At 51.4% G+C, this 24,331-nt stretch overlaps 1 long non-coding RNA gene across 1 annotated transcript in view; it reads left to right on the top strand.

Moving 5' to 3' along the window:
• LOC148222254 (uncharacterized) overlaps positions 1 to 22,986 on the top strand; it is a 35,692-nt gene extending 12,706 nt beyond the window's left edge. The window contains exon 4 of the long non-coding RNA XR_015806540.1: positions 22,340 to 22,986. This is a non-coding gene — a long non-coding RNA (uncharacterized LOC148222254). The remainder of the gene's footprint in view (positions 1 to 22,339) is intronic.
• The last annotated feature ends 1,345 nt before the right edge of the window (positions 22,987 to 24,331 follow it).

Raw genomic sequence — 24,331 nt, 5'->3', positions numbered from 1 at the left:
CCCACCATGCAGTCCCCTTCCCATCCCACCACCTCTCTGCCTGCCAAGCAATGGGCTCCAGAGAGGAGCAGGGGATTTCTGTGCACCTGGAGAGCAGACTCTTCTGGTCATTCTTTCCAGGCTGTCTCCCTGTGCCCGTGTCCTTGGGGGCCCTGGACACCTTGTTCTGTTAAAGGACAGGGCCGTGGGAGTGGCAAGGGCTGTGTGTGGAGATTATTTCTGTCGCTTTGTTAAAAATAAAACAAAAGCTGGTTTATGACAATTGATTCAGGAGAAAGAGGAAGTGGAGCTCAATTCCCAGAGCACCTTTTAGCAAGGCTCTGCATGCGCGGGCGTGTGTCGTACGCGTGTCAGAACTGAGCACCCATGGAAGGCCGGGTCGGGAAACCTCACATGGAAGCGGGGAAAAGACCCCAGTGCATGGCTGCTTCCCTGAGGGAACCCCCGCAGGGCTAATGTTTGATCTGAGGCTCCGTTGTACTCCTCTGAAACCTTGGGATGTCAGGAGCTCGAAGGGAGCCTGGGATGGAAGAGGATGCTATTTGCATTTTCCTATGAATGCATCTATTTGTATAAATCTGGTGTCTCTGTGCATGCGCACACTCCCCTACGCATGCATTTGTTTGAAGAGCAACACGCTGTCCCTGTAGTGTTCTCCGCTCAGGGCCAGAACTGGTTAGTCTGAAATTCAGACTCTTCCTGGAGGAGCTGCAGCTCCCCTCCCTGCTTCAAATCTAGCAATGGCTATGGACATAGGAGTCCCGAGATGGTTCACCATGCGATAGCAGAGTTTCATTGTGGGGGATGAAGGCTCCCCCTTTCAAATTTGCACAGACATCAAAAGAGTCTGGAAGGTTCAAACAGATCACAACGTAATCAAAATGCCAAGCCACCGTCTGCTTCTGCCTTTGGGTTGACAAGCAGGATTAGCACCCAAGGGAAGCAGGGTGTAATAGTGTTTCACGGGCACTGTGAACAGCCCAGGAGTGTGTGGAGTACAGAAAGGTTAGCCGAAGGGCAGGTCTAGCTACAGACGTACGGTTGGGGGGCGGATTTTAGAGGAAGGAGCTCTACACGTACAACCTCCGTGGGTATTTACTTTAGCAGAAGGCAGGACTCTCCTGTGTACCAGTGATGTCACGCTGGAAGCAGTTTAAGCTAAACTGGAGAAAGCCAGTTTAAGAGTGGAGATGTGCACCAGCGTGGCGAGGAGCAGCAGCAGTTGACCTATAGTGCTGTCATTATAATGGTGTGGTTTTCCGTGTAGACAACCCTGGAGCGGAGCAGCTAGCCTGCCATCCCTTATGTTTCACTGTCTAGCTGAGATGTATAACATGGCCCTGCCTGCATGCAGTTGCAATCACCCTCTGGTTCTCCACAGAGTACTGGAGCAGATGCCGAATTTTCAACGTGCGTTGTGTGCCTATTGCACCGTGTGAAATAGTCCCATCATAGCTAAAGACACATGAAATGCTTCCCAAATACTGCTTTAGTGTCAGTAATTGCTGGTCTTGTCCTGAGGGCAGCCCAAGACCAGAGATGAGGGTTCCTTGGTTGCTATTTGGTGTCCACTGTAAAGCTCTCATGGAGTGAGAAATGTACCTCTACCTTTGTCTGTGTCATCTGTGTAACCATGCATTTTATAACTGACCTTGTTTTAAATTTGTGTTAAATTAAGCTTTAGGAAGCTCGCGTCTTCTTTACTGATATCTCTGCAGTTTTGGTTTGCGATTTGTTTCATTTTGGCCAGGAGAAAGGCATGATTTGCCCATAACTTAGTCTCTGATGGCTGGACAGGTGACATCTTGCCTTGTAGCTCTCGGAATGCTCTATCTGTCCAGGCTGTGTCTTCCAGGGCCAGTCCCGTGCCTGGCAGCCTTCAGAGCTCGCTGGGACACAGTGAGGCAGGCGGTGGCCTGTGTGGAGATAAGCCCACTCATGTCCAACGGTGAAGCCATGGCAAGGGCACAGCCACCTCTGTGGCCACAAGCAAGGCCCAGGCAATGTGTGCTGACTGGTGAAGATTGTTCCAGCCAGAAGGGCTGTGGAAAGAGCTGTGGGAGTGCCGTGTGCCCAGCACCTTGGCACCGTGAGCAGGGCCCGAGCTAAGATGGCCGCTCGCCAGCGTACTCTAGCCCACCATGGCAACTCCTTTTCTCCCGGGGCTCCCCTTTACTGGCTGCCACTGCTCCCGGGTGCCCACTGCCTCAGGGCTGGCGGAGGGGAGCCCGCTGGGATGGGCCAGCTGCAGGCCTGAGGCAGCGTGGGCCCCGGCGGCCATTTTGCGGGAGGCGAGCGCCGCCTGTAAGATGGCCGCATGGGCATGAGGTGGGGTGCAGCGCTGCCTTGTCCTCGCCACGCTGCCTCCCTCACGCCGTCCCCTCCTTATCTTGCTAATTACCGATGAAGGCAGAACAATAACGGGAGCTGGCATGCCCCAGTTCTTTCTCTGCCACCTCCTTCCTCGGGCGGAAAATCTGCGCACACACCTCCCCCCCACCGCCCGCCAGCCCCTCTGTGATATTAACTGAATTAACATACTTCCTAATTTGCCCTGTGTTTTTCCTGTGCCGGCTCCCAGCCGCCTTGTCATGGCTTCTCCAACTGGTGGGGAAGAAGCAAATGCGTTCATCCCCTCCGCTCGTTTGGTTGTATGCGAAAAATCCTTAATGACATCTAAAAGGGGTGGTGGGACAATAGCCCACGCGGGGTTTGGCAGGAGACGTGCGATATTTACCCCGCCAGACCATCCTCGCTGCCTCTTTGCCGAGGGATTACGACGGCCGCCGTCCCCGCGTTCCTCCATTTATTTATTTTGCTGGTGGCGGGGGGGACGCGTTGGCACGCGGCTGCTTTGTGCGCCTTGCTTCACCTATGAAAAGGACATATTAAGGTGTTGCCATAAACCCCCGGATGACAAAGAAAGCGCCTTTCTCTTCTGCTTGTGGGCAACAATGACAGAAGCCTGTAAAACCAAGAATTTTTTCCCCCCAGTTGCAGAAGGCTTCCCCTAAAAGGAACTTAAATATATACCATTAATTCTAAAGCGCTGAGCTCCTGCTAACTGTGCCATGCTTTTTGTTTCTGATAGTATTTGTCCATTGCAGAGAGCAAGCCAAGGATGCGGAGACTCCCCCGCCCTCCTCCCTTTGTTTAAGTGACAAAATGTTTCTATGTTCTTGTTTAGAAAATAAACCTTTGTGGGTTTTTCAGCTTTTAGTTTTATTTTTTTCCCATTTATCGTGGTGTGAAATCCAAACTCCCCTTCTTCCCAGATCTTGGGAATCCATGTTCCTCATGATCAATTTTCCCTCCTTTATCTAAGAATACAACATTATTTTATAGCATTACTCTGAAAATGCAGCAGTTATATTTTGAATTTGAGTATTCAGAGCTTCAGGTTATTGCAATATTTTTTTTTACAAGCGATGAATGAAATGCAATGATTTAAGTGTGTAATGCACAATACAGATGCCATGCATTGTAAATACATTTCAGGGGCATAAAATCCAACACAGAGAGCCGGTGTTCCACGAAAGCCGGGAGTCCAAAAATAACTGTAAAAATGAATTGTCTGTCGGGACGAATCTCTCAGATCCAAGCCAATATTTGCAGGGTTACAATATATAACTGGCTTACTTATTGGCATAAATATCTCATTTTAAAATGCCGATGATAAACTGAAAAAGAGGTGAAGGAGATATTTGACTGATTACTGGATGCCATGGATTCCCTGCATTTAATTTCATACTTACATGCTATTTACTTATCCCATGTTTATGGGTATGCACTTTAGCTTCATATAAATCTCTCCTGTCTGTCTGTCTCACTGTGTTCTTTTCTCTTCTGCTATCCCATCTGCTTCTCATGGTCCTACTCCTGAAACCACAACACAGGATCTGATGGGGATAATGGGAATCCGCCTCTGGTCTCTATCATAAACATGCCAACGTGGGCTATTGTGTCGGGAGCCGGCGGTCACCAGATGGTGCTTGGTTGCCCAGGGTCTGTGTCGCTGGGTTTGGTCTCTTGATAAACCAACAGCTTCTTTAGCATTTTGTTTTCCCCCAAGATCTACCTACTGTGGCTGAGGATGGTGTAAGGACCTTGGGTAATGAATCCCAAGGGATGAAATCCTTCTGGGTGTGTTGGGCGCTTTGCAGCCTCAGCTATGCAGCTATGAGCTGCCCTTGCAGCAGAGGTTTGTTAATCCCTGTGCTCGGCCGTGTTCACCCTGTCTGCATTCCTGGAAAGGAAAATGAGCATGGTAGTTTGGGATTGAATGCTGTCTCCATGTGAAAAGCAGTCCATGTCAACCTAAGCAGACACCTTGCTATCTTTATGTACCTGGCTTGGGAAGACAGGGCAGAGACATCTCTGTGATGCAGACAAAATCAAGCCGTCTCTTCTTGCCTGGGTTCACAGACAACTCTTGAGTGTCTGCAAAAGGACTGGCTTGTGCAGGTATCATTGAGAGATGGGGATGTTCCAGAGTGACTGAGGTATGGGGCTTTCCCTGTGAAAAAATGTCCTCCAGCCAGGAGAGACCCAGGGACAAATCCTGCTCTTCATTATGTGCCTGTATGTCCTCAGGAGGTCCTGGACATTGTTGTACATGTGAGCTGCAGAGCGGGGATTAATGCAGAAATACAGATTGAAGATAAAAACAGTGAGAGCAATGGCTCTTCCTGAACACAGACAGATGGAGAGAGCCTGGCATAATTACATTTAGCAAAGGGCCGCCATGAATGAAACCAATTAAGGGAGAAGCAATGCTCATATGAGAGCGAGAGGGAGAGAGGAAAGCAACCACCTCTCTGGGTCTTCTTGGGCATCCACCTTCTATGGGGGTGAGTCACGTACAGTCCCCAAGTCAGGGGTGAGCTTGTGCATGCACCTGCCTCCTGGCTTAGGGGGACTTTGCTTATCTGCCATGGTGAAAAAAGAAGGAAATGGGAAACATCGGGTGCTGGCGGGGCCGGCATGGAGCTGGCTTGCAGCCAGCCCCAGCCTCGCCGTCTCCATTGTCTCATGGCTTTAATGCGTGCCTAGAAATCCAGTATTTAGGATTCAGGTTACCATTGTAAAGCAGAAAGGTCGTGCTCAGCGCCACTTGGCGTGGATTCCTCCGGCAGCTCTTTTGCCTGCATGCCCCATGTTGGGACGGTGTTGGCAGAAGGCCTGGGGCCAGGAGGCTGCAAGGAGCATGTCTTTGCTGCCTCTGGCATGGTGTATGCACCTTGCAAGGGATTCTGCTGGCTTTGGGATTTAGGGAGGGCAGCAGGAGGTGTCCAGAAAGCCACACAAAGGAGAGGTTTGCATTTCCTGGGCAGCCAAAGCTGAGTGTGCCTTGCTGACAAGCTTGGCATAAAATCTAGCAAGGCAGGATCAATGTGTCTCTTCCTTTGGCTCTCACTTGGTGGGAGCTTCACGAGTAGCTGCTACTGGTGGCCAAGGCTAAGAGAGGCTTTTGGGACTGTTCCTCCTGATTTCATTTGTAGTCCCAGAAATGGCTGTTTTCCAGCTTTCTTCCCTTCTTCTACTATCCTGCTCTCAAGGGAAGGTGCCTTTTGGGTAGAAGAGCAGCTGGCAAGGCTGGACTAGAATAATTCACGGGGGTTTTAGAGCAAACCTTGGGATTTGGGGTGTCTGTTGCAAACCCTCAGCAACTGTAATCAAGGACTGTTTAAAAGTCTCAGTTCTCACTTAAAATTAATAGAATTATGCTAACAAGAAATGTATTTAGGGACATCTTAATTGCAGGGAAAACTCTGGAAACAAGTCAAAGACCTTGTAGGGCTTAGTCATTATCAGTCTGAAAAAAACCCCTCCAATTATTTAGTTTTTGGAATGAGTCTTAGCAATTTTGGGGATCAAGACTCAAAGCTCAAGGCTGACCTGTGCAGGATGCTGCATAACACCCATACAGGGAGTAAAAGAGACCCTGACAACTCAGAGTGTCATGGATCACACTAGGGTGAATAACAACTGGCTTGGGTCTCATTTAAGCCCCTAGACATACTGAAGACTCTCAGGAGTGGTCCCAGTCACTGTTGTCTGGCTCTAGGCACAGAGAAACTTAGGCACAGAGGTCTGTGGTCCAGAAGGTAGTAATTGGTGATGTTGGTCCCTGGCACCCTATTCTACAAGAGAGGGATGCACATTTCTGTATGTGCTAATGAAGGTGATGGAACAAGGCTGTACAGATGCAGACTGGCTGTGCCTGTGGATATGTGTGGCTCTGTCTCATTCTGAGAACCGCTTGAAAAACAGTATTTTACTTCCACACTGCCAGGGCTCAGAAAAAAAAAAGCTTTTTAAAATTTATTTGGTCCTTGCTTTAACTGGGAGTTCATGTACTGTGTGCAGCACTGTGGAAGACTCTGCTTAAGAGCCAGAGAACAAGATGCTGTCTCTGTGGTGTCCTCATAGGACTGTGCAGGATCTCCCCAGGCTGGTGCAGACATGTCCCAAGCTGCCACTTGGACCAATGACTCAAGGGAATGTGCTCCTTTAGTCCAATTGTGATACATTTCATAGGTATTGCCTTGGTCCCAGTGGCCGCTTGTCTGAATGTGCTGTTGTCAGTGTGAGTTTTCATACATCTTATGTAGAAGTGTGCTGGAGCTCTCCAGAATGAAGGGCAAACTGCATGTGTGAGTCTGGACCTGTACCAAGCCTTTAAGGCAGTTGTGGTTCTCCACGGTCCCCAGGCTGGGCTTCCTGATGGCGTGGCACTGAGGAGCAGAGTAGAAGTAGAGGGCTTCTGAGTGGGTGCAAGGCTGGGACCCATCTGACTCATTTTGCTTGCAATCAGGTGAATGGGTGATGTGTCACAGCAAGCCGAGAGCTTGGGGAGGAAACAAATAGTTCACATAGATAAGTGCTGGCTGGGGAGCCAGCAGGCGCCTATTCCCTTGCAAAGGAAAGATTCTTCCTGCAGCTTGTTGCATTTCTGTAGGCTCTGACTGACTTCTGCCTCCTTGCCTCTTTCTCATCCCCAAAGGACAGAGACTGAAAGAGTGCCTGCTATTGCTGCAAGAGCTTGAGGATGTGGTAGGAAGTGGCTGGTCTCTGCTACCTCATTAGCAGCATGGCTGAGTGCTGGGAAACAAAGGCTCCGGTTTCTACACTCTCTTCATCCTTCTTCCCTTCCTTCCTAGCCTCTAAAAGAAACCACCCTGCAGATACCATGGGATGTTTCCACAGATACCTCCGTGGGTCTGTGGATGTTGAGGGGACTGTCTGGTTGTGTGCAGTGGGATGAAGATGGGGATGGTGTGCTTTATTCCAGACTTGGATCAAGCACTCCAGGGAAGACGTGGCTGGAGGAACAGGGATGTATCTCTTCTGCTTGGGCTATTTCCAGCTGCAGCTGTCTCGAAGCTCTGCAGAGTGCCCTTCTGCCTCCTTTGGGGGAAACCTGCCTGTGTTGACCCATTTGGGCATGGAGCAAGCAGAACTGGCCACAGATGCCTGCTGCAAGAAAGGCTTTGCCTGTTCCACTCTCCAAAGGCAGTACCAGTCTACTGGGATTGTGGCACCAGTGATCAGCAGGGCCAGTGCACTTGGCTGAGGGGCTGAGAGCTGCAAGGGCTCTGCTGGGGAGGGATTCTCTGCATCTTGGGGAGTTTTCACACCTGCATCCTCTGATCAGACTCACTCAGTGAGAGTCATGGTGGCAGGTAGAGGGACAGAGGGGTGTTTGAACTGTGTGCTGTACTCCTGAGGGACTTGCTTTATGGCTGTGCAGAATTAGTCTGTGTTTTCTAGGCCACCTCTGAAAAGTGGCTGAAAATTTGATTTCCATAGCCTAAAAACTGAGCTCTGTGTTTTGCTCCTGAAAAGACAGGCAAGGACTAGAAATCTCCTGCGACCTGAGAGCCCAGCCAAGCTTTGAATGGCTCAGTGAGAGTGGAAATGGGCTTTGCAGTTTGCTTTTACCACAGTCAAGTTTACCGCTGTTGTTCCCCCAGTTAGTACACAAGTGCCACACTGAGGAGCTTCCCAGCTTCTCTCTGCTGCCTGAAGTTGCTAGGGCAGAAAGGCTGGTTTGGGAAGAACTGGAGTGGTGGCTGTCAAGACTGGCACCTCTTTAGTGGTGTGTTTTCATGGCTGTGCTTGGAAAGGGCGGGTGGGCACGAGGCCACCGAGCCCTGAGAGGAGGGATGTCTCTGGTGACGACCACTCATTTTGCCATGCAGCCCTGAGGAGCGGGAGGCTGTGTGTCAGCCCGATGGAAGCTCTCTGCAGGTCCTGCTGCCCGAGGAGCTGGCAGTGACACATTTCTGACACAAACTGAGAGGAGATGCCGGCGTGAGATCCCGGTCATGTCATCTGGGATCAGGTACCAAACCCAGCCGTCGCTGCAAGCCGTGAAGGAAGCAGCTGCCCCAAGCGATGGTGAACATGATCCAGAGCTAATCCCGAGGCGTCTGCTCCCTGTGTGTGCCTGTGGCAAGGTGCTATCCTCAAGGTCTCCCAGCCCCACACCACAGCTGCTGCCGGGGCTCTGTGGCTCTGTGCAGCGTGGAGCTGTGGATGCCGGAGGGATGCTGGCTGAGGATGTGATGGGTTCACACTGGGCTTGCGTTAGATGACGGGTGCCGGCTCCACAGGGTGCAGCCACAAATATCTCAGGGGGATTTGCTTTCCTACAGAGCCTATTGCTCTCACAGGAAGATGGAAAAATTCGGGTCCTAAAGGGATGAACATTGCCTGCACTTTGAAGGCAGACATCCCAGGAACCATAGAGAAAAAAAGACACCCACTGATTTTTTTTTATTATTTTTTTTTTTTATTTCTCCCTGTTTCTGTCTGCCTATCAGCCTGTCAGCCAGCTAGATGCTAATCCACAGCAGCAGCAGCACAAATAAAGCTAGGCTAGAGGGATGCTAATTTATGCCTGGATTTCATGCTTTGTTTTATTTCTCCACTTTATTGGACAGAGTAGGCTTTGTGAGTGACGTAAAATGTTGCGTGTGCTCTCCCCATGGCAGGTTCCTGCACATGCAGCAGGAGAAGTTCATTTCTCTGTAGCCCCTGCTGCCTGCACATGCCTTCCTCTGCCTCCCCTGGATCTTTTTAGGGGGGTCATTCCTGATAAACCCTAATCTGATGAGGACTCCCTCTAAGTTTCGTTGCACTCTATGTGAAACCCAGGGATGTGTTTCCAGTATCATCGTGTCTTCTCTCATGGTGCCAGCATTTATGCATCTAAACTGTAATTTTTTATGCTCTTGCTGGGTAACCAGACTTCAGCCTCAGCAATTTGCATGAATAAATGTCATGTAAAATCATCTGCTCGTGGGTAGTGGCCAGCCAAAAAGTTATGTTGTGAGGCAATCTGTTCTGAGTGATCTGTTTAATGAGATGTTGAGATTTACAGCTCTCAACATCCATGGGGAAAAGCACGTATGGATTTAAGATCACAGCCCTGAGGTGACTTTATTTGTGTGGTACAAGTAGGTGAGGAGTTCTATTACTTGCTGGGAAACTCAGTGTGTGAAATTGTGCTGTTGGGCATTTAAAATGCCCTGTCTTAAAGGGAAATGTAAAGAAAAGAGGCGTTAATAACAGAGGGTCTTGCATGGCTCCTTGCAAGAATCTTGCATGGGATCCCCACTGGAACCTTAAGAGTATTGGAAAGGATGGATCAGCCACCAGAGGCAGGGAATGGACGTGTTGGGGGTTTGCTGAAGTTTTCATTTCCCATTAGAGGCAAAGGGAAGGAGATGCCCAAATACCATTGAGTCTCTGTGCTTGCCAGGCTGGTACTGACTCTGTTCCCTGCAGCCAAAGCTCCGTGAGCAAAGCAGCAAATAACTGGGGAAGGAGAGAACGGGCAAGACAGAGCTGAAGGGGGCTTTGAAGTGGCCACACTGGCAGGGATTTATTAATTCCCTTGCTTTTTCACTCAGTTTTCTCACAAGTCTGCTGGCCTCTGCAGAACAAGTTGAGGGGAAAAGCTCAGAGGTGGGTCCTGTAGCAAGGTCTGCCCTCAGCTTCACCAGGTTAAATCCTAAGTGAGGATTTAATTGCGTTCAGTAAAAGCTGCCCAAATTTACAGCATGGAAATGAGAGCAGAATCACGAGTGTCCTTGTTTCCTTTTACCATCAAATAGATTTTCTCAGCCTTGAGTTCTGCAAGCTGATCTCTGTAGGGTTTTATTTCATTCGCTGTCTTCATTGCCCTATTAAAACAACAGCTCTGTCCCCGAGTCCCTGTGTGTCACTGTGTGTCGAGTGCTTATCCCTGTGTATTGGGGCACAGGAATGTGGCAATAAAACTGCTCACAACCACTTGTTTGGATAAAAAGCACAGATTTGCTTACTTGGCAGTAGTTTCCTTTTTTTTAAGCAGAAATGTTTGCACAGGTGACTTTTGTTTTTGTCGCAATGGTTGTGAGGAAGAAATTTTTTGCCTCATGTACATTCTTGGGTTTCTGTGTGACATTTTGCCTGGCCTTGTTTAGTAATGTCCAGGAATTTCCTAGCTTTCCTCTTAGGGAAAGCACACAAAGGTCTGGGGGGTGGATCTGACTGCAGGAGCAATGTCGGAGGAGCAGAGCTACCTCTGCCCACCAAGGCAGGGCTTATGTGGGTTTTCATCACAGCTTTTCTCTTCTCTGACTAAGCTAAAGGACAGGAATAATTTTTACTCCTAAGGTGCACCTGTTTGTGTAGGAGGATGTGGGATTGTGGCATTTGTCTTTGCAGCTTTCACTGGGCTCCTCCACCGGGCTTTCTTTAGGCTGATATCTGCTCAGATTGGGGGGAACCTCTGGGCAACATTGCATCTTGCATTGCACAGGTCCTCACGTGCAAACACCGTAGGTGTGCGGAAATATCTGGCTTTGTGCAGGTCTCCGAGCCAGCCTCTTTGAGGTCTCTTTGTTTTGTCTCCCTCTGGGTATCTTGTGTGGATGCATTTGCATATATGGAAAACGTTGTCATCATTTTCTCCCCCTCCCCAGCTCCCGTTCCCTTTGCTCTGCTGGCTCTTGGGCATTTCCAGCTGAACGGAGCCTGCCAAGGCCAGCCAAGCGCGGTGGGGCTGGGTCGAACACCCCCCATCTGCACCTTCGCTATTTCCTCCCCCAGGCGTGCCTGGAGGGTGCTCAGGGCATTGGGGCATTTTTCCCTATTTTTTTTTCTCCTCCCGGTATTTAATAACTAGCAATAGGCAGACATTGGGGTCCTGAAGGGAGTCTGGTCCATCCTCTGAGCCCTCAGGTCCAACTCCCTGCTGCTACCCCCCTTTCTTCTCGTGCCGTAGCGTGTCTGGCAGCAGCACCAAAGAGAGCAATCCAAACCGTGCAGTGAGGCTGCTCACTTGCTCTAAATCCACGAGGCCAGGTTTAAGCACTTTTTGTTCCTGCCTGGAAAAGCCTTGGAGTGGTTATACCAATAAATCTCTTGCTCCTCCATGAAGATGTCCTTCCCAGGACATTTTAAGTCCCTAATCCTCTCCAAGGCATCTCTGGCTCTATCTTCTCTTCTCTAACCTGTACCTGCCCCCCTGCTGCCAAAGACTTGAATGCCCTGAGGCTTCATCCCTTCAGTCTGCCAGCTCTGTGTGCACCTCTGTGCAGCCCTGCTCCCACTCCACTGTCCCGACATCCTGCTGCCCGCTTCAAACTGGGGACAAGCTGGGCCATTGGAACGGCCGGGGGCGGAAGAAGGGGGTGGAGGAGAGACGGGGCAGCTGCGAGGCTTGTGTTAGTAAACACTTCCTTGGGTTCACATTTTAATTCCTTACCCCCCCTTCCACATCTTCTCCCCCATCCTTTCCCTTTTCTATATGCTCACACAATGAGACCATTGTCAAGGGGTGATTTGAATGAGGGGTCTCCGGGCATGTTCCCAGCATTGTCAAACAGAGTGGGAAAAAAACCACAACTCCAGCCTAGCCAGGAGGACCAGACCAGACTGAGACAGATGCCTAAATTAGTGACAAAGCCTTTTGAATGTCCCCCCTAGACAAGGGTTGCCTTGTGCATGCGTGCGTGTGTGTGTGCATGCTCGTGGGTGTGTATTTGTGGCTGGGTGGCAGCTTGCATGTCTCCCCATGTTAATTAGTTTTGCATGCATGTCTGATAAGGTGCCAATGAATATATTTGTACTCCTTCCATTGGTGAAAGCTGTCTCGGCGGCGGGGGAGATGCGGGTTGGTGGGGGTGTGCTCAGTGCAGCCTGGCAGCCTGGGGTAATTGAGCTGTGCGGGGCTGGGAGAAGGGGTGAGGGTTGCATCGCCAGAGCTCGGCTTCCCAGCCATGGAATCTGCTGCTTTCGTTGCAAATCATGGAGAGTTTAAAAGAGAACTGAGGCTTTTTTTGGTTCACTGGGTCTTTCTCTTCATCTTGGCTGATTGTCTGGCTGAGGGTCTGTAGGCTCTTTCTTCTCCCCTGCCCTGTGTGTCTTTCTCTCAAGTCCCTTAAAAGGTGTTTATTTCCAATGGATTTGTATCCATCTTTGTATACACACATACACATGCAATCACTCACACAAAGCCCCAGTAAAAAAACCTCCGCCTCTTTCTCCAGAAAGGGAGTCAAAGCTGCTACCAGTTACAAAATATGGGAGGGAAGTGAAGCGTGTGGGTGCCAGGGGTGGAGCAGTGGAAACAGGCAAATGGAAATGCAGAACAGGAGTTGGAGAGACAGAGATAACGTGCTCTATAAAGGATTTATCAACATTTGCTCAGGATAGAGTTATTAATTACCAATGCAGAGAAAAGTCTTTCTGCATCCCCAGCGTATGGACCAGCACATAATGTCATTCCTAGACTGTTGTTATCATTCATCCATCCATCCATCTGCATTCTGTAGGTTCACACAAGAATTCATTGTACGTGTAGGGATGTAAACATCAGTTCACATTTAATTAATTTCCTGTCTAAATTAATTTTGCATCCTTTCCCTTAAATCAACAAGACTTAAGAGCCCACATACATTTCTTGAGCAGAATGGCAAGAAACTCTTGAATGGGCCAAGATGTCTTTTCTCCCTGTGGTCCCATCTGAGCAGCTGCCAGATGCTGAAAGAGCAGGCATTTACATGGCACAAGGCTGCTCTGCAGCAGAGGCATTTTGGGAAGTTTACTGGAGCACAACTTGCTTCCTGTGGAGCTTGGTAGCACCCAGCTTCATGTTGGCTCCAGTTTGTTTTGCCTTCTCCTCCATACTTGGGTTCTGGTGCAGTGAAGGAATGAAGAGCAGGAGCTGATACACGATGGAGCAAGGCTGGTCCTGCAGGGTGCCTGAGTGGGAGATGCTTGGTCGAAGCAGCAGAGCATGGGGTTGAATCCTGATGGGCTGGCTGAGGAGGAAGGGGAAGGTCATGAACAAAGGAAGGTGGCTGTTGGCATCAGCAGGGTTTGGGCTGGGTAGGGCTGACACCTCTGACTTTGCAGCTGCACTGGGCTTTCGTCTGCTACTGGGAGGGAAGCTGGGGAGTGACATGGAGAGTGTAGTGTAGCCAGAAAGCGACAAAGTCACCTGCCTGGAGGAGAGCTGACAAGTCCCTGGTGGGGCAGAGTGGGCTGCAGGCAGAGCAGCTCTCCTTTGTGTTCAGAGAAGTCCAGGAACACAGGCAAGGCCAGGCTACACCTCCCCATCAACCTGCACGGGACATCTATGAGGGCCAGCCCAAAGAGTGCCCCAAAATCCTCACTGCCATTCTAGCAGTAGGTACAGTGGGCAGCTCTTCAGTAATGTGCAGGAAAAAAAGGGATTCCCATGAAATGCAGGTCTTCCAGTTGGAGAACAAAGGCAATTTCATGTGACTTATCAGCGGTGCCTAATTGCGCAGGGTGAATAATGAGCAGCTGGAGAGGCAGCACTGCGGTCCCTCCAGCGAGCTGCAGCCCGTGGCCACGGCTGGAAACCCCAAGTCAGTGCCAGCACAAAGTGGGCATCCTCGGAGAGGTGCAGCCCCAGCACCCTGTGCCTGTTTCAGAGCTATTTGGGCTCCTCCATTGCAAAGGAATTGTGTTAATCCCACATGGATATAAGAGGGGAACCTGCTGGAAAACGTCCCTCTGTGGTTGCTCAGACCTTTCTTTTATGCAGAGGGTGAATGTGTCATCCATGCCTGACCCAGATGCAAGGTGGCCTTTAATCACAAAGAAGAATCAGGCACCAGCATCCTGAAAAGGGCTTGCAGTTCCTTCCCTACCTGGTGCCTCATCTCTGAGCAGTGGCCATGCTAAGGACCCCTTCCATCTGACCTCCCATCCCTGTGCCCTCTTCTCCTGTTTGCACATCCCTAGCTCTCCTTAATTCTGCTCCCAAATTCTGGGCAGGGCTGTGGAAACTGCTTTGTCAGAGCTCCTCACCAGGTTGATCTGCAGAAGGGTTTTTTCTCTTTCCCCGTTGGGATGACTATTCCCACACAAGCAAAGCCTCTTAATGAATCCGTGGCAGCAAAGTAGGTAACGTGTTCACCCTGCCAAGGCTGCTTGGCACAGCTGGAGTCACGTAATCAGGCTAGGCTGCCAGCCGGGGACAGAGTGGGAAGAGTTAAACTGAGGACAGTGCAGGGACAACTAATCCCCAACAGGAAGAGTAGCAGAGACCTCCCTGTCCTTCATCATCCTCCCCCTCCATTCATGCACTTTTCCTCCCTCTCCACCACATCCTATTCCTCTCCCACATCCTCCCTTTACTTATTTCTTCTTCCGTCTTTCTCACCCTCCTCTTCTCCGTTGCTTTCTCACTCCTCCCCCGTGGTTTCCCTCCGCCCCCCCCATCACCAGCCCAGTCTCCTCTCACATGCTCTGTCATGTCTCCAGAGCTGGTTTTCGAGTGGGACCGAGGGACGGTGTATTTGGGCTGCGGTGGAGGTCACAGCTATATGGGGATTGTTTAAAAGAGATTTGCCCACATCCCAGCCCATGTGACCAGCCTCAGCTGCAGGTCTCTCTTTCTTAATCTGGAGATAAGCGTGATTATCCGAGGAAGGGCTGTTCGGAGCTTTGTAACTGTGACAGGGGAGCTTTCAAGTCGCACTTTGCTGGCAGAGCAGCGTTTAAAGCCGGGGAATCAGATTCCAAGCGTGGCTTTGCATCTCTTTTCTGCTGGGAGCATGGTGCAGGGCTGGCAGTGGGGATGGGAGCTTTATTAGGACTTTGCTTATGATGCGGAAAAGGAGTTAGGGGAGGGAAAAGGGGGGAAGAAGGAAGTGAAAAAAATCCCAATTCACCGTTTCCCCATCAGTGGTGGCATAGGAGAGATTGGCACTGATTCAAGGGGACAGGCCAGCCTGAACCCTGGTGCGGAGCAATAAGGTCCATCAAGACCTTATTTCCTCAGAAAACCTGAGGTCTGGCTTGTTTTTAGCCTGGGGTTGTGTCTCCTTGTTCTGCTCTACCCCGCCTCGCTCTGTTGAATCCTTCACACAAGAGGTCTCTGGGGCCCTGTTTGGAAATGAAATGCTGTTTTAGCAGCTCCCATGGCACAGCTTCCCTAGGAGAGATGGCAGGGCCAGCTTTGCTGCCCGATAAACACATTGGCCTCAGTGCTCAAGGCAGCCAAGCCCCTCTCCTTGTCCAGAGAAATATTTGCTGGATATGAGCCCATGTGGGGTATCTCTGCAGCCAAGGTGGAAGTGCAGGGACATACAGCAATTGTGTAGTTCAGTATCGTATCAGTGTCTTGTATTGCTGGAGGTTGAAATATTTAACTTCTCATATAAGTAACATGGTCCCAAAAGATTTCTTTGGCCGGGATAGGCATCAAAATAGAGTTTAGTGGAAATGTTCAGCTCTGGAGCAGGTGCTGCTTTGCTTCTATTTGTAGACTAGAAACTCAGAGTAGAGATTCATAACAGCGCTTCTTTTGATGGAGATGGGTCAAGGAGAAAGAAACCTGGATGGGAGCCAAGGGCTGGAATCTGGGGCGAGGTTGAATCAGGACGAAGTGCCAGCGCTTTGGACCGTCACTTGGGCAGGACTCGCTGTTCTTGCCATATCCTCCCTGGAAACGGTTCAGCTTCAAGTGCAGCAACTGAGGCCAGCCTGATCCAAAGGACACCCTGAATCCCATCTGCTCTCCCCCCACCACCCATTCCTAGTGGGTGGGAATTTGCAGTGAGAGCACCAAACAGCCCCTTTGCCTGGGTTTGTTTGTGGAGGGGCAGTTTCTTGCCCGTGTCAGAATACCAAGGGATAGAGTACATCCCTCTTCTTCCTCTCCCACAAAGGCACATCTCATTTTTGCATCATGCTGCCACAAGGGCCAGCCAGCCTTAAAGCAGCCAAGGACAAAGTCCTGTGCCTGAAGATTGAAATGTGTCTCTGCAGGGCAGGTAGCTCAGTGTATCTCCAGTGGTTGAAGAAGGGAAGCTGTTGCAAATGCATCATTTTGAGAGCAAGCTCTGAAACATCTCCCACGTTGCCTGCCTGTCTCTGGAGCCCCACACAGCTGCTCTGTAGGTGGAAGTTCTGTTTTTCATGTGCCCCCGTGAACTTTATTTTTTGCTATTTTTCTTTGTATGCTGCTTAGATGAATCCTCTTCAGTGCCTACAGCTTATTCCAGGGCTTTGCTGAGGATCTGGCCAATACATGTTGGAGCCTTACTCCAGGGCATGATTCTTGAAGAAACTAAATGGGTACAGCATCTTTTTAGTCTGGTGACTGTAAGACCTAACAGCCCAAATCCCAACCTGCAGTCGTGCTGCACAGATAACGCCCGTGCCCCATTGGAGAACAAGAGCTCTCCTTGAAATTCCACAGCCTTGGATCTGGCAGCGGGAACGTGGGCAGGAACATGTAGGTGTTGGCATGTGCAGGCAGGAACACGTGTATGCCAGGGCGAGTGTGCCCATCTCTGCAGGCACAGGCCCACGCCTGTCTCTGTACCAGCCCCTCTTGTGCACTGGCCTCACAGGAATCTGCCCCACACCTGCCTGAAATGAGCGTTTAGGGTCATAGGGCTGATGGTTAATTAACCAATGGTAAATGGAGGGAAGCACAGTAGATGGGTTTTATGGAGAGATCCATTTGGGATGCAGCAAGGGAAGGTTTCCTGACGGAACAAACAGAAGGAGCTAGAAAAGGGAGCAATGTGGTAGATAGGGGTGTGAGATCAAAGGCTGTGACAGGGCCAAGAGAGATGAGAGGTGGGAGCCAGGAGCAGTTTGTGTTCCTGGGTGTCAAGCAATGCTGAGGAGAGTGAAGGAAAAACACTGGCTGCTCTGAACAAAAGCCACTGAATGGGGAAATGGGAATGGCATAGAGGGGACAAAGCAGGAGCCACAAGCACCAAGCATGGGTGTGGGGGCTTTCCTTGATGGGTGAAAGATGGGCTGGAGAAGGGGGCTTGCACCCAGTGAGGATGTACGAGGTGGTCGTGGCCCATTACAGGGCCATTAGCAGAGTGCCACAAGTTTAGGGTATAGGGTGGCTTTGGGAAAAAGAAGCTATCAGTGACAAGGTGGATGGTTTTCCCAAAGGTGGCCTGTGTTTCCAGGATAGCGAAAAGGAGCTCTACACCTTGGTTGGGAAGAGCCAAGGCATTTCTCCAAACACCACTTTAGGCCAGATGCTGGAGTCTGAGCATGAGCTGGGCAGTAGCACAAGCCTGGACTGGAATGCTTGCACAGCATCCCTGAGCCATACTGGGTCTGCAGCTCACCCTGCAGCACCAGGACTCTGCAGAGTCCAAGGGGAAGAGAAGATCTCTGGCAGTTGAATTCAGATTCTCCTTTTCACTCACCCAAGCATCCACCTTCACTGCACAGGCAGCTGAGACCCAAGGGCAGTTTGGGCCCTCGCTATTGTTGCTATTGATCAGAGCCTTTTCTTACAATGCCCTGGCACCTCCTTACACGAGTCTGTTTTTTGTGATTGATGACAAGCAAAACTCTTGTCCAAAAGACCATAATGTTTGCTCGCAACCTCATTGCTATAGTAACAGAGGTCCTCAGGACACCTCCGAAGTAGGTCACCACGGACCCCGTATTTCTGTGTCTCCCAGTGCAGCACAACTCCAGAAACAGAATGCATCCACCACAGTCCAGTTGGGCATCGCCCTGGCAAAGCCCAGACCCTCTCAGGGAAGGCCAGGCTGGAGAACTGCCCTCCACTGGCAGCACCCAAGGGTACAAAGGGCTGTCCTCCACCTGGTCACTTCTGTTCCCCATGCAGCCTCAGTGCCAGCTAATGGTGTTCCCCAAGTCAGGGCTCCCTTCCAGCCTCCTGTCTCCCCATCCCCCACCTCCTTGCTGCCTCCCTCCCCCCTTTCCCCCAGTGCCTCTCCTCCTGCTTTGCATAATTTTCCATTTTCAGTGTCCCCTTTTCTTTTTCTCCTCTCCATATGGTGCGTCCCCCTCTCTGCCTGGCGCAGGAGCCATCCTTAACAAGCTCGGCAAAGCCCTCTCTCAGGGACTGCACATGAAAGATGCTCTGTAAAAACAGAGGCTGGGATGGAGCTCCCCCTTTTTCCCCCCTTGATTTATATGGGGCTGGGATGTGGGAACGTTTCTGGGTCGCATTTTAGAGCCGCCGGGTGCTTGTGCCTGTTCTCTCCAGCCATTCAGTGCAGACCCCTAAGGCCAGCTCGTCCCCAGCCTTTGATCTGCAATGCAGAAAGAGCATCCAGGGCAAGTTTGTGCCTCTCATCCAGCCCCTGCCCTGATTTTGGCTGGCAGGGAGGGATGCCCTGTCCCACCGCAGTGGGGAGAGGCCATGCCCTTTCCTCTCAGTGTCCAGTGGCCTTTTCCAGCTGGCTGCTTTGGCTCCCTCCTACATCCCTGGCACCATGAGGACCCCGAGACTCATGAGGTCCAAGGCACTGGGTCGTGGTGAAGCAGCAGGTCCTGGGATTTGTGATACACAGCGACTCAGCCCGTCTAACCCACCCCTGCCCCTCTCCATCTCCACTGCAGATACTGGCCAGTGAGCACCCAGGAGTGCGTGGAGGGTGCTGGGGCTGAGCAAAGGGTGCTGGGGCTGGCAACGCCTGCCCAGCATTTGATGGGTTAAGCCAGTCTCTAGCTAATTTCTCCCAGCGGCTCCCCTCCTCCTCCTCGTACTTCTGTATGCAGCAGGCAGGGCCTCAGCGCAGGTTCCTGCACTGAGCTGTTGCCAGGGGAGTAGTTAGGCGAGTCTGAGCTATGTGGGGAAAAGGCCCGGGCTGTCAAAGTGTCTGAGATGAACCATAGCCCGGTCCCCCTGCAGCTGGGCCCAAGCATGCATCAGCCCTTGTTTGGAGCCTGGGAATGGCAAAGCCCAGGGAGGTTCAAGGGCAAACTTGCTATTCATTAGTCAGGGGTCCTTGACGTTCCCACTCTCTGTCTCCCTTCTTCTTCTTCTTCTTCTCTTTTCTGTCCCTCTTTTGACAGATTCCTGGGTGCTTTTGGGGAAAACTCCCCTCCTCCTCCTCGCCCCAGCAAAAGCCCTCCACATAAACTTCCCCAGCAGACAAGGCAGGAGGACAATAACGTCAGGGGCACGATGCAAACGAGAGCCAGCGGAGCAGCCGCATCCCCCGGGTGTCCTTTCTCCCCGGCCCTTCCCGCGCTGCTGCGGGAGGCTCAGCCGACGCATTCATTTCGCTCATCTTGCCCATCGCCGATGTTTTATTATCTTGATGCTTGCAGGAAATTGTAACTTGAGATAAGGCATAAATGTCAGGCGCCTTCTCCTCTCTCCTGTAGCCCAAAGCACCGAGAAGTTGCTCGGTAGGAAATGTAAATGCTTGCCCAGGTGCAGAGGATGAGCACGAGATGGAGGGAGCCTCGAGAGGCCGCGCGAGCATCTCCGTCAGGAGATAAAACTCGCGGCGTAGGCGTAACACGGAGCCTCCCTCCCGCCCCGCTGAACGGAATATTTCATAGCTCTTAGAAGCCGAAGCTCCCTTGTAATTATCCAAAGCAAACAGCACGTGTTATTAGTTTAAAATGATTTTTTTTCCCCCTCCCCGGGCCCCTGGAGCAGAATGGAGGTGTAATTGTGCTAAGGAGTTAGCAGGGGAGAGCACAGCTTTTGGTCACATTCAAGTTGGAGGGCTTGAGCCAGGGAGGCTGGTATGAAAGGCTGGTATTTGCATAAGCAGCGTGCATCCCTACAAAAAAGAAAGATATCAGGGGCTTGCAAAATTCAATCAAGGCTGGGAGGGAAGAAAAAAAAAAAGGGGGGGGGGTGGAAGAGAGGGGGGGGAAAAATTGACAGTGAAAAAGGTTTTTCTAAGTAACACCCTGTCGAGATTAAATTGTCCAGAAAGTTTCTCCGTGTGAGCCGGTGAAGCGGAGGCTGGGCTGAGGGCAGGGGAGGAGCGGGGTCCCTCCTTCCTGGCCTCAATAGGGGACAGGAATCTGATTAGGCAGAGCGTTCTGCATCCATTTACCATTATTTAAGGGATTTTTTTTTTTCCCTCTTCCCACCGCCCAGAATTGCTGTGGCAGGGCAGTTTATCAGCATATAAACCTCAGTGCTGGCTTTTGTGAGGGCACAAGGAGGCACAGGAGGAAGTATTGGGGCAGAGGCTGAACTATAATTTCAATTATTTATTCAGTTAAAAAAAAAAAAGATGGACAGTAAATCCACACACAGAGGGATGTTTTCCCTGTGCAGGGCGTTGGGGAGGAAAGGCAGTGTGGAGCTGGGTCCTGGTGGAGCCCTATTTTTGCAGGCACCCTCAGTGCAAGGCTGAACTCTGCCTGGAGAGAAAGTGCATGCAGGAGATTTGAGTTTTCCTGTAGCTTATATCGAATCAGCTGGGTTGGTCCAGCTCCTCCTGTCCTCAGTTACTGAGTGCCAGGAGTTTAAAGCCCACCAGGCAGGCAGTGGATGATTTCAAGGCTGGGTTGATGTCTGGTACATACGAGCATCCTCTCTATCCACGCTACAGAGTTCCTCTGCGGGCCAAAGCAAGCTCAGCCTGTCCCTGCAGAGGGTAGGGGCTGTCCCTGCCCAGGACAGGGGACTTTACCTGCCAGGTAAAGGCTTCCCCTTGGTGAGAACAAAGGTTCCTCCTCTCCTGGACTTGGGAAAGCACCTACCATCATTCAGATCTCATCTGTCCTGACCTCAACATCCTTGCCAGGCTTGGGGGAACATTCAGGATGACTCTTAATCTCAGACAGGATAAAGAAGTGCTGAGCCTTGGCTTTTTCCAGCCTGGATCTCCTTAAACACACACAGTATAGGGTCTGTGCTCTCAGCACCCAGAGACAGACACAGGCCATGGCCCTTCCCCAAACCCAAGCACATGGGGTATGTTTTGCCTCTGCCTCTCTTAAGTTTTAGGTTTGCTTCAAAGTTGCAGAAGGGAAGGGATTTTCCTTGGATTTCCATCAAGTGCTTTATGAATATTGCAATAAAGGGGTTACAGAAGATCTATTTTTAAGAGAGAGAAAAAATACCCCTGAAAATTGTAGCCTGGACCCCAGAGTGGGGAGTATTTGCACAGTTCAAAGAGTTACGGTGGTTCATCCAGTCACAGCCTGGGAACGTCGCGGTGCGACCTACAGCAGATCACATGCCGGCTGCTCCCAGGGCGGCTCATTAGAGAGCCACACAGAAGATTTATCTCTTAAAATGGGCTTGCAAATATTTTATAAAATTTGCAATATTTTATAAAATTACAATTTGATGCAAAAAAAAAGAATAAATTAGCCAGCTGATGGTTCCTTTTGCAAGTGTACTCAAGGATTTGTTGTATTAGTCTTTACTCCTTCCAATGTAACAGTTTATGGGCAAAGCAAAGGGAAGATAGGAAAGGGATGGGACTGGGTTGGGGGCTAGGGAATACACACTCAACATGGATAAAGTGTAAAGGAAATAGATAAAAAAAACAAGAAAAAGGGAAGAGGATGTGCTGCAAGGTGCAAGATGTGTGGGGCAAAGCACACGAGCTGTGGGGAAAGCAGAGAAGAGGACTTTGGCTGAGTGTCACAGCTTCGGCTCCAGCTCGGTGGCTTGGTATCACTTTCTCCAGTCAGGCAAGGGCGCCGAGGGCAGGGAAAGTTAACACGAAGATTAAAACATCAGAGGGCTGTGCCTTTAGTGGCTCTGACATGCAGAGTAATCCCTTGCCCCAAAGCCTAGGGAGGGAGGACAAGCGGTGAGCCCTCCCCTGGCTGGCAGTGTGCGGGGCAGGCAGAGGTAGGGGATTGAGGAGGGTGCAGGGGAAGCTTGGCATCTTGGGGACTACAGTTTTCCCGGTAAGGAAGAGGGTATGGTCGTCCAGAGCCATGAGAAACGTGTGCTGAGGAGGGAAAGAGAATTGGAGTTCTGTTCCATCAGATACAAGTTGGTTTGTTCTCAGCCAAGCACGACTGGACCATTTCTCTGACAGAGATCATAACCACTCCATTGTTTTTCTTTCCTTTCTAGATCCCAGTGAGTGGACAAGGGACTTTTGAAGCCTGTGAGTTCCTTCTTGGAGTTGGCTACCACCTGCCCGGACTTGCCATCTGACTTCTCCAAGTTTCTCCAGGAGGGTCCCAACCTGCTTCTCCACTGGCCTCAGAGAGGAGACAGCTTTGTCTTGTGAACACAGTGGATTTCTGCATCACTTCGAAACACAGCAGTGCAGCCATGGGGAGGGAGCCAGGGCAACACAGGGAGCCAAGGGATCGTTCCACATCACTCCTGTATGTCGCCTTCAATGCCCTCAATACCCCAGAGCAGGACCAAAGTGCTTAGGCAGAGAGACCTGAGCCAGTAACTGTCTCGCCTGGTGAAATACCAGGTGTGTGAAGTTTGGAGGGAGCTTTTACCCCTGGCTTTGCTCATGGAGCAGAGCTCGGCCCTTGCTGCTCTTGATCCCTGGGTCTGTGGAGCTGTGGGAGTGCAGCCTTCCTGAAGGCACGGTTCTTGGGGCACAGAGGACCATGAGCCTGTCCAGGCCAGGCAGCCCTGCTGCTGTTGTACTGCAACCTCTCTGTTCCAGTAAGAGAAATGTACTGCCTGTAATTCTCTCCCATTCAAATCCCCCCCACCCCATGCACTGTTGAAAATAAACTCTCCCTTTTGCAAAAGTGAGCGTGTGATTTGGTGCAGTCTCGAGATGGAGGAGGCAACGGGCACAAAATAAACCCAGGCAAATCAACAGGGAAGCGGGAGCAGCCGAGAGCCAAGCAGCCGGGCTGCGCCGTGCCCCGCATCAGGCATATTTCCCTGAAAGCCCGAGCGAATCCCTCGCCGCTCAATGATCTTTATTTGGTCTGAACCCCGTCTGGGAAGTAACCGCTAAACCCAATGCAAACAGACCCCCGTGAAAGAATATAATGAATATGTCTCTCAAATGATTTGGAGCCCTTCTGCCTGCAGAGCAGGGTTCCCCATTGTGCCCCGCTCCCGGCGTGCTCGGGGCAGGCTGCGCGAGGTGGCCGCTTTCCCAGCTGAAATCCGAAAAAAGCAAACAATGGGTCAAGGCCGGCATTGTGCGAGCCCAGGCAGGCAGAAGGAGCGCAGCCCGGCATGGCCAAGTTCAAGGCTGGGCAGGGGGCCGGGCGCAGGGATGCTAATGGGGGCTGCGCGGGGGCTGCGGAGCAGGGGGGCCAGGGGGTCTGCGTGTTCTTACTCTGCAGCCCTGAGCACCCAAAAACCGCCTTACACAGCGGCGATGATTGCCAAGTGCGGCAAGGGGTGCTGGGGGCACTGCTGGTACTGGGAGGAATTTGGGTTGCTGGGGGGTTTGGGGGGCTGGTATTGCTGTGGAGGATTAGCGAGGGTTGGAGGAGAACTGATGCTACTGGGGGCACACTGGTGCTGTGGAGGTGTTACAGGGGGAATTGGTGTTGCTAATGGATATTACCGGGGGAACTGGTGCTGTAGGGGGGCTGCAAGTGGAGATGATGGCACAGCGCAGGGCCCTGCTAGTGCAGTGGGCGTCCTGGAGGCCATCGGGGCTTGGGAGCCTCGCAGAGGACACAGCCTCTTTGGGTCTGCCTGGCGCTCCAGGCCCGACCAGAGACCCCCTCACACACCCCCACACCCCCTCATCTCCCCGCCGCTCCCCCCTCCCCGGATGAAGTGTGCGGAGACAGGCGGAGCGGCCCGTGGAAAAACACCATGGAGGGCCTGCACAAAGGGGGTTTTATTCAAATTTGTTTAGAGTTTAGCGGATTTGCATGAAAAATGTGTGAGAAAAGCCGGCTCCAATGACCTCATCCCCAGCTGCCATTAATGTTCAATTAAGTGCTGAATAGTAGCAAAGGGGGGACCGGCCGGGACGTGCAGAGAATCCAGGCTCGGGCGCAGACTGTGAGAACCGGGCGGCCCCCCCGACCGTCTGGCCCCGGCCAGCCCCGACGGGGTCCCCCCGCCGCCGCCCCGCTCTGCACCGGGAGGTGCGCTGAGCCCGTCGGGTCTCAGCCCGTC

This window comes from Sturnus vulgaris, chromosome 13 (assembly GCF_052056855.1).
Source record: "Sturnus vulgaris isolate bStuVul1 chromosome 13, bStuVul1.hap1, whole genome shotgun sequence".
Taxonomy (NCBI): Eukaryota; Metazoa; Chordata; class Aves; order Passeriformes; family Sturnidae; genus Sturnus; species Sturnus vulgaris.
Note: the sequence above shows the minus strand (reverse complement) of the source record. Positions and strands in the feature narration are given on the sequence as shown.